Genomic DNA, 6,773 nt, shown 5'->3' on the forward strand with positions numbered 1-6,773 from the left:
CTAGCTTGAGTCCTTGCTGCAGCTGCCTCCATCAGCTGTACACGTCACATTTTGCCGCCATGTTCGATGTCCGCATAAAGCCCATTGGCACCAACACAGCCAAGGAACAGATAAGTGCAGGTAAAAAGAAGGTTGCTGGAAAAAATGCATATTAAGTACTCAGTTTGGCCAAATGTGAGCATTTCTGAATCCTGGTGGTGTCAGCTGAATAGTTAACAGGCTTGACTCTTTCTTGCCTGTTGAGAAAACGAAAATTAAGTACTTCTATGCAACTAGATTACTGTCTTTTTTTTCCTTTTTGACAAACTGCTTTGAAGCATTCCTTGAGATGTAAATAAGGACAGGGAATCTTCTAGGTCTGTTGCATTAACCCCCTCTTGACCTCACAGTGGGGCTACATGATACTTTTATTTGCAAAAGAGCACAACTTTGTCTTCAGGATGCTAAAGGCTGTCCTTCCTACTAGCAAAAAAAGCTAGTGAAATTTGGTGGCTTACTCCCAGGGAAAGAGGAAGAGAAGTTGCTAGCCAGTTTTTCTCTTTCTCATCACAGCTAATCTTCCCTTCTTCTTCATTTCCCAAGTGCAATTTCTGGTCCAATTCTATGAGTCCGTTGTGTTGGCACATGCTGTCAAAAGCATGTCAGAGCAACCCAGTGCTAACTTGCGCTGGAACAGACAGGCCAGTGGGCCTGAGCTGTATCCAGCGCAAGTTTGGGGCCAAAATCAGGGCAGCTCGAGGCAAAGGGAATTGCTTCCCCTTACCTCATGTTACGCTACAGCGGTCCCAATGGATCTACTCGGATCTGAGCTACCTCTGGAGGTGGCACAGAACAGAGCAACCAGAGACTACTCCGCTCTGCCCAGGAACAGGGTTGGGATTCGGTATAACCACCGGGTCCTAGTCCCGCTTCCTGCTACCCACTCGTCCACCCCTAGGAATGTCCACTGCCCGCCCTCCCCCTGCACTGGAACTCCAGGCTGCAGAGATCTCCATTCACTGTGCCCTAGGCTGGCTTAGGTTTCAGGGTGGTGGGGATGGAGCTTTTTTTTTTTTTTTTTAAAGAAACATTGGCAGCTCTACTTTCAGGTGTTTTCTAATGACACATTTTTATTACTATTAAGTTCTTGATCCTGACAATTGTGAGCCTGTGGCCTGTATATCTCTTTTGCTTTAAAGCTGTCATCCTTCCTGTTACATAGCAGAAGTGACTGGCTTGGTGCCTTAAGGAGAGACTGCTGAGATATTGTCAGCCTCAGTTCCACTCTTCAGAAGACCAGGGGCCTTGTTCCTTCAGCTGAAATGGTTGGGAATGGTTGGGGGGGGGGGTAGCAGCTCTCCTACAGTGGCACAGATCTTCGGGTTTTATTAAGTAACAGTTTAACAAGGTGAAATAAATTTACAAGCACTTACAAAAACCAAAAAGAAATTGGTTTTCACCCTTGAGCAACACGTTTCATAACAGGAATGCTTGGCGTAAATAGAAGCAAACCTTTTTTTATTGTTAACAGCCACAGGACTATCTCAGTTAAAACTACCAGTGTGCAGTTAATATTTGTGATGAAGCTTCTGACTCACCTGTGCAGCCACGAAGCCCTGCTTTGTAGAGATTGCTCTTCAGAATATCCAGGTGGCTGTCCTGCAATATTCGTGCATGCTTGTTTTAAACACTCTTCTTAATGGAATGCATTGTTCCACTGAACACAAATATGCTTGCAATTGCTAGGAATTCTCTTTTTCAGGCTATTGTATCTTATGCCGCAAAGATACAATAGCATCCACAAATCTTCAATACCATGAGTGCCAGATTAGGAGATCAGTTGGTGTCAATACAGGTATAAACACCTGTGCAGTGGCGTAGCTAGAGAGGGTGCAAAGCACTAAGTTTTGCAGGGAGCCTCACCGCAGCATGCAAGGGCCCCCTCCCCCCTCCCCTTCAGAGCCATTTCAGGTGTATGCTTCTGTTTTGCTTCCCCTGCCTGGAATGGCTCTGAGGACGAGGGGCCCCTTGCTTGCTAAGGCTCCCTCACAACTTAAGGCTCCCTCAAAACTTAATGCTTTACACTCCCTCTAGCTACACCACTGGTGCAGTGCTTGGCAACCTTCAGTCTCGAAAGACTATGGTATCGCGCTCTGAAAGGTGGTTCTGGAACAGCGTCTAGTGAGGCTGAAAAGGCTGATTCGGGAGTGACAATCCCTTCCACACTGGGAGCAAGTGCAGTCTGTCCCTGGTCTGTCTCCCTGGCTATGGGCCTTCCTTCTTTGCCTCTTAGCCTCAGACTGTTGGCCAAGTGTCTCTTCAAACTGGGAAAGGCCATGCTGCACAGCCTGCCTCCAAGTGGGCCGCTCAGAGGCCAGGGTTTCCCACTTGTCGAGGTCCACTCCTAAGGCCTTCAGATCCCTCTTGCAGATGTCCTTGTATCGCAGCTGTGGTCTACCTGTAGGGCGCTTTCCTTGCACGAGTTCTCCATAGAGGAGATCCTTTGGGATCAGGCCATCATCCATTCTCACGACATGACCGAGCCAACGCAGGCGTCTCTCTTTCAGTAGTACGTACATGCTAGGGATTCCCGCACATTCCAGGACTGTGTTGTTTGGAACTTTGTCCTACCAGGTGATGCCAAGAATGCGTCGGAGGCAGCGCATGTGGAAAGCGTTCAGTTTCCTCTCCTATTGTGAGCGAAGAGTCCATGACTCGCTGCAGTACAGAAGTGTATTCAGGACGCAAGCTCTGTAGACCTGGACACTGCAAGTTAACAGAAACAGAAGGTTACTCCTGAAAATGGCACACTCGTATCAAGTTTCCTCCCCTTCTACTCAGTAATGTGTAACTTTATATACTTAATGTCCTGATGTTTGTACTCTGAGCATGTTCCTACTCTTGACTTAAATATTTAACTGACACTGGCAGGGGCAAAGAAACCCAGTACTAATTCCAGGACACTAACAGCAAGTCCTGTGCATGTCTCTTCAGAAGACATTCTGTTAAGGGCAGGGACAGACCATTCACCCCAACAGACACTTACCCCAGAAACAGAACCCAGAAGAGGTTTTCATTGATTTTCAGCTGCTGTGCTCCAACTCCTGCTGCACACCTTGGATCTTTTGCGGCTTGCCAGTGGGTGAAAATGGCACATTGGGTGAAAATTGCTGCACTAACCACTATGCCCTACTGCAGGGGTGCTCAATAGGTGGATTGCGATCTACCGGTAGATGGTGAGGCAAAATGAGTAGATCGCGGAGCCCTGTCTCTCCAAACTGTTAATATGTCAGTTTCGTCTAGTGACTAGACGAAACTGACATATTTAGCTGACACTAAACTGACACTGAAACTAACACTTTAGCTGCTCTTCAGGCATGCAGCAACAAAACTGACGAAACTGACTAGACTCCAGCAGGGGCTCCATACATTAAAGGGGGTGTCTGTCAGACGCTTCCTTCCCCCCTGGTAGATCTCCGGGCCTTGCTGGGTTTCAAAGTAGCTCTCGAGCCAAAAAAGTGTGAGCACCCCTGCCCTACTGGCTCTTTCATATATATGTCATCATTTGCATCCTGACATTGACCTAATAAACAAAGACTAGATCAGTGCAAGATAAGCTGCAATTGATACTAAATGTGGTTTTGTCCCTTATCTCTCAAATATTGCCTTGTGTCTTCTAAATAGACAATATATTGTTTGGCTGACCTGATGAGCTAGTTGAACAATTAACTGTCTTTTCTAGAGCGTTTGTTGTGTCTTCCAGGTCACTGACGTGCAGCCTAGAGAATGGATGCGCCTCACCGAAATCAGAGACAGACTGTCCTTTGGGGTGAGGTAGTAGGTTGTATAGTTTTAGGGTTATGCCCTGCCTGTCTGATAACTATACAATCTACTGTCTTTCCTGAAGTGGCTGTGATCGCAGCACAAGACAAATCTCCCATCGGTGTTGCAAGAAACGGCTCTCAACCATTGTTGAGGAGTACTATATAGAGAACACAAATTTCCGCAAGTCTAAATCATGGAAGAACCAATGGACCGTGCGAGACCTGCACTGGAGAGTGGAGAACCCACTTGGCTCTTGCCTCTGAGCTTCAGCAGAGGAAGGGGGAATGTTCATGTGGCTATTACCAGGGGATGCTGTAGCATGCGCAGGGGGTGAACTGGGGCTGCACAGTGGGGGACTTCCTCACGGTAATCTTCCTGTGGTGGCTTATCAGGGAGGTCAAGTGCAATGCAAGCCTAGTCTGGTAATAGTGCACACCTCAAATCCCATTTGCACCACCCACAACAGGTCTCCATTGTGGGACTCTCCCTTTGTCTTGGGGAAATGCAAGCTAACAAGCTGTTAACGTTGTGTTTCTTTTTGTCTTTTGATTTTCTGCAAAAAGAGACCTGATGCTCTGGCAGGGTGAGGTAGTAGGTTGTGTGGTTTCAGGGTAGTGATTTTGCCCCAATCAGGAGATAACTATACAACCTACTGCCTTCCCTGAGGAGCAGTTTTGCAACATGCTGAGAAGGCCAGTATCACTGTGCAACAGACAGCCTATCTACACTACTCAACCTATATTGGTTTATGTGACTTTAACATCATTACTCTCCTTAAACTATCTGAGAACTGCAGTTGGAAGAGGACACTGAGCATTCTTTGTTAGAGTCATTGTGTTTGTCATAGAACTGCCTGCAGCAGCTATAGAGGGGATGCAAAGCATTTTGCAGGGAGCCCCACAGCAGTGTGCAAGGAGCCCTTCCTCCTCCCCTGTGGAGCCATTCCAGGCGGTGGGAGCAAAACAGAGGCGTATGCCTGGCTCCAAAGGAGAGGGGGAGGGGCCCCTTGCATGCTGAACGGAGGCTCTCTGAAAAATGTAGCGCTTTGCACCCCTTCTAGCTATGCCACTGCCCTGCAGAGAAAGCATGACTTTTAAACCAAGTCTGTAGTATCGAAAAGCCTGCGTTGGATTTTAATGTTGTCTTTTTCTCATCAGCCCAACCTATACACAGGTATGAAGCAATTCTGTCTCTACAAGCAGTTCAGTCTCTTCCTAAGTCATCATGCCTGTCAGCTGTGTTAGAGAGCCGTCAAGGTTATATTTATCTCAAAAATTGAATAAAATGTCTTTTGAAAAGTTTGTTGTGATGTATCATTTGAAATTATCATGATCAGAGAACAGACCCTGCCTGGAGCTCCACTTTCAATTTATAACACAAATGTTACCATTAATACAATCTTCCTCGGAAACAAATAGGTTGTTGAGCATCAACAGTCCTGAGCTACATGCTGCTTTTGATGCAGATTGGGGAAAGTTCCTGTATGGTTGGTGAACCAGTGGTTGGTGAACCAATGATGGCTTAAGCACTGTACAAGTAGGCAAACAGGACATAACACTGCAAACTTGAACCAATGGTTGGTGAACCAATGATGGCTTAAGCACTATACAAGTAGGCAAACAGGACATAACACTGCAAACTTCCCCATTTTTAACCAGCTTAACTGTCATAACTCACCCAAGGAGTCCTGGCTGTGTTGTACAGTGAAAATTGTATATTAAGACTCCCCCTCCCCAGCAAGGAAAATAATTATTATGCTCAACTCTATACCATCAGTGCACCCATAGAAGACTGAGGCTGCAAGCTCTCTTTGATAGATTAAAAAAAAGAGAGAGCCTCTCTCCTTCAATCCAGATGAGACAGTCACTGACATGGGCTGCAATCCTAACCACACTTTCCTGAGAGTAAGCCCCATTGAATTATTATTAACAGTATTTATATACTGCTTTTCAACTAAAAGTTCACAAAGCGGTTTCCAGAGAAAAATCAAATAACTAAATGGCTCCTTGTCCCAAAAGGGCTCACAAACTAAAAAGATGCCAACACCAGCAGACAGCCACTAGAACAGACAGTGCTGGGGTGAGGAGGGCCAGTTACTCTCCCCCTGCTAAATAAAAGAGGAGCACCCACTAGAAAAAGTGCCTCTTACCCAATTAGCAGGGGTTGAACAAAATAGGACTTACTTCTGAATAGACCTGGTTAGGACTGTGCCCATCTCTTACAACACAGGTGATTGCAAGAGAGCTAAGGACTGTTTGCCAAAAGCAACACCTCAGCAGCCGTGATTTAAGTACTTCCAGATATTTGTGCATCTTTTTATAGAAGAATGAAGCTCGTGACTTTCATTTCCTGCTTTGGAAAGTTGTTGGCAACCTTCAGTCTCGGAAGACTCTGATATCGCACTCTGAATGGTGGTTCTGGAACAGCATCTAGTGAGGCTGAAAAGGCTGATTCGGGAGTGAGAATCCCTTCCACAACGGGAGCAAGTGCAGTCTGTCCCTGGCCTGTCTCCCTGGCTATGGGCCTTCCTTCTTTGCCTCTTTGCCTCAGACTGCTGGCAAAGTGTCAACTGGGAAAGGCCATGTTGCACAGCCTGCCTCCAAGCGGGCCGCTCAGAGGCCAGGGTTTCCCACCTGACTTTACTATATTAATATCTGCAGGTTTTTGTTACTTTCTTACAGTTTTTGTAAATGGCCCATTTACTGACTGACTGACCGATCAGAGGCACACGTGTGCACAAAAGCTATGTATGTAAATACTAGGAATGCAGCCTGCCAGATTGTAGCCGGGGGAAAAACATCCCTTGTTTGCAAATAGCACCTAAGCTGGTTTCTAACTGGTAGACTGTGCGGAAAAGAGACTTCTCTCCCTGACCTATTTTGAGCGTGTCAATTTCCCAGGTGTGAAATCTGGATCAGTTCCTGGAAATCCTGCCTGCATCTAATGGAAACCTTGGGAAGAGTTTAAGT

This window comes from Tiliqua scincoides, chromosome 6 (assembly GCF_035046505.1).
Source record: "Tiliqua scincoides isolate rTilSci1 chromosome 6, rTilSci1.hap2, whole genome shotgun sequence".
Taxonomy (NCBI): domain Eukaryota; kingdom Metazoa; phylum Chordata; class Lepidosauria; order Squamata; family Scincidae; genus Tiliqua; species Tiliqua scincoides.